The sequence below is a fragment of the Triticum dicoccoides genome, chromosome 1A, assembly GCF_002162155.2.
Source record: "Triticum dicoccoides isolate Atlit2015 ecotype Zavitan chromosome 1A, WEW_v2.0, whole genome shotgun sequence".
Taxonomy (NCBI): Eukaryota; Viridiplantae; Streptophyta; class Magnoliopsida; order Poales; family Poaceae; genus Triticum; species Triticum dicoccoides.
Genome location: NC_041380.1, coordinates 550,721,603 through 550,725,147, shown reverse-complemented (window position 1 = coordinate 550,725,147; position 3,545 = coordinate 550,721,603). Strand labels below are relative to the sequence as shown.

At 39.7% G+C, this 3,545-nt stretch overlaps 1 long non-coding RNA gene across 1 annotated transcript; it reads right to left on the bottom strand.

The window, feature by feature from the left end:
- Nucleotides 1-2,170: 2,170 nt before the first annotated feature.
- Nucleotides 2,171-3,528, bottom strand: LOC119326110. Its single transcript, XR_005157819.1, has 2 exons — nt 3,386-3,528; nt 2,171-2,599 (listed from the first exon to the last, which is right to left on the bottom strand). It is a non-coding gene; the product is annotated as an uncharacterized LOC119326110 (long non-coding RNA).
- Nucleotides 3,529-3,545: the final 17 nt, after the last annotated feature.

Here is a 3,545-nt window from a genome sequence, read left to right as displayed (position 1 = left end):
ATAGTGTCTGCGACCCACTGTCCTCAAAACAGTACAACGCTTTAAATTATGGAGCTCAACTCTACTATAGATCTAGGCCCTGTTCAGAGTTACTCCAACTCCTAAAAATATGAGGAGCTGGAGCATTTCTTTCCCAACTCCGTGCCTTTTGACTCCAGCTCCGGGAGTGGAGTTGTGGAGTGGCGGGTCTCCGAACAGGGCCCTAGTGTTGCCACTGTTTAAGGGAAAGGCAGCCGGAGGCACACGGTTATTTTTTTTTTCTTTTTTGATGGAAACAGGGTTACTCTTTCTTTTAGATAGAGGAGCGGCCAGTGGAGTCAATGGGATGGGCGAAAAAATGCAAAGGGGAAAACGAAAGGATAGCTACGGGCAATGGACACACGCCCATGTATTTTACCAGCGGGCCAATCTGGCAATACACAACAGCGGCAAATAGCTATGTTGGCTGCGATTATTTTTTGCCCTCACAAAGGTGATTCACTGGGGAAAGACAGTCGAGCTCTCTTAGTAACAAACTAATAATGATTGGAGAAAGAAAAAGTTTCTCCATGCTACACTGTTTGACCCACAAAACAGACATATTTCCTCATCCCAGGTGATGGGACAGAAGTCACAGAACGATAAGCGTTACAACCCAATTGACAGATTCAGTATTACACGGAACTGGAACTGCTACTCTGCCAGCCCCTCTGCATATATAGCAATAATCTTGTAGAAGCAGAATAACAACAGTACTATTCTTGTCACTGCTGAGCCAGCGTTTAGCAATATGCCCATCTTAATCTCAACTAATTTAGAAAGTTCAGACCACCACAGCTTGCCGCAGGGCATTCAACGAAAAATTGAGAAACATCACCAACAAGGTGGTGCCTATCACACTGCCTATTGGGGCTAAGAAACCACAGAAACACATGAAACCAGAAGAGTACATCTCAGGACAATAACATCCTTTCTACCAGAAAACGATATAAAAGATATTATATGCAGCAATTCATGCCACAAAACCATGAGCCTCCAAAACCGTCAACTGAGCATTACAAATTCTCCCGCCAGTTGATTTTGAGTGCACTCAACTCGGACAAAGGAACTCAAGTTTGTCACAAGCACAAATAGAACAAAAGCACGTCCACCCTAACCAAACTGTTCAGCACAACCAGCAGCAAATGAGACTGAAGTTCACTTCAAATTCAAGGTGTGGGCCAGTGTTGTGTTAGGTTGGGGAATCATAGATAGATGAACCATGCTCCAGAACAGATCAACAAGCAAGTTGAGACAGCTCTTAGATCAACCATGGTCCTTGGCCTATGTGATTAAATAAATTAGGAAAGAAAGAGGATCAAATTCTGGTGATCTTATTGTACCATCGCCGGTGAGGGGTCGGCGACACCAATGCCATGTGGTGACAACGGCGAGGACACGGATCTAGTGTCCCGGGAGTGGTCAGCGCAAGATATGGGAAAGTAAGCTGAGAAATGGGAAATATGCCTTATCGAGATTAACTCCATTAGAAATCCAAATCATAGGTAGATGTCCAACTATGCAGCCATGGTACACTAATATTATCCATGTATAGAGGTAAAAGATTGGTATATTTATTTTTTGCATTCTGCACAAATTTCTGTCTATTGAAGATTACGATAACATGAAAACTATGTTGCATCAAAGTACATGTCCAGAATAAACTGAGATAATTAGTAGTTGTTGAAAGCCTATTGAGGAAACTGAAGAAATAATAGGAGGGAAATTAGGGAACAAAGAAACACAGTGCCCTATATTCTCAACGTCCTGCAATATAATGTATGCATATGCGACATCCCAAATCTTTGGCACCGTACTACATGCCTACGAAGTAAAAAGTTGCACATGCTCTTATGAAAAGAGAGTTCTAAGAGGTGTCAGCATTTGAGAATGGTTATTCATTTTCTTTCTAATGTAAAAATGTGCATTAACTATGGGTCACACACTGAAGAAAGATTAATGCATTCAAAAATTCTGCATTTGTATTATCTTATTTTCATACAGATATATGAACTCTACAGTCAGTCAATTACATTTGACTGTACATAAATTTTCAGCTACTGCACTATAACCCAAAACAGGGGGAATATGAATATTTTGTGCTTTGCATATATATAATTTACCAAAACAAAAAATTGGATGGAATAGGTCAAGATGGGAGTACTGGTATATTTTACATTTCCTCCAAGATCTGACTGAATATTAAATATCACCGGCAGCAAAGAAAACGAATAAGTCACATTGGGACTATGAAGCAGTACATAGAACACTTGGTAATACACAGAGCAGAGAGCTGAATGCTTGAACTCTAGTGGAGTCGTCAATTTAAGCTTTAAACACTATTGTGAAGGAGCTTTACCTAGGCTGTAGCATCAGAGTACATGAATCCAAAAGAACCTAACCCTTAGAAATAAGTCCCAAGAGCCTAGTGTTTAGAAACCTTTAAGTTTGGGTGAACATAAGATCAGTCATACACTCAAATCTGCTAATAACTGAGCAACACGTAGTAGTTATCTTCCTGCTAGTAAAAAGAGCCAACCAGACAACCAATATGCCCAGGCTTCAGAGAAAAACATTTTGCCTGAAGGAATGTCAGATAATTTATAACTACACCAAGAAAATCATCTCCAAGTTTAACAGGTACCTGCTACTTTAAATCAAGAGAGCACAAAAAGATTATGTAACATGAAAATATATGAAACATTAAAAAGCAGAGAACTGCCGTTTCGAAAAAAAAAAGCAGAGAACTGTTGGGTCATTGACACTAATGCAGAGCATTGAAATGATGTAAAGGGAAAAAAATCAAGACAGAGGAAACCATAAGCTATGCATCGATGCTATGGACCACAACATTTACTAAATGGTAGTATCTAATTTATCACAAGTACAAACTGAACCCTGAATGCAATGTTTAAACAGAAGTACTGTGTATATATGTCAAATAAACATACTTTAGTGTGCAAGGCTCGCATACAAATACACATTTAACACGGAAACAATGCAAGAAGCAATTTTAGTGAAAGCAAACATGACAGTGTTTTAAAGTATAGAACTTATTAAATAATTACATTATTGGTCTTTCCTCGAATCTGTACCTATCCATCTATGCTTATATTGAAAAACATCAAGAATCCATCTGCTGCAACATCAAGCAAATTACACATGTATCCTTCTCTCTACTCCTTTTACAAAATTGGTGGGTTCAAACATAAAAAATATTGGGAATACATATATAATTATCTGTTTCCAAACAATTAACTCAAATGTCAACATACATGTCTTACCATGATGGCATAAATCCACTCCCACAATTAACAGATGGACAGTAGGGCGGAAATGCAAAGAGAAAAACATGGACAGCACATACCTTGCCTCCTACCCGACCTTATCCCCCTCCCGTGCAGCTCAACCCCATGGCGACGTGAGCGCTGCCTTGTGCTCCAACCCATCTGATGGCCGGAGACGCTGGTTGTAGTGAGGGAGAGAGACAGAGACTATGGTTTGGAGAGAAAGAAACTGAGATAATA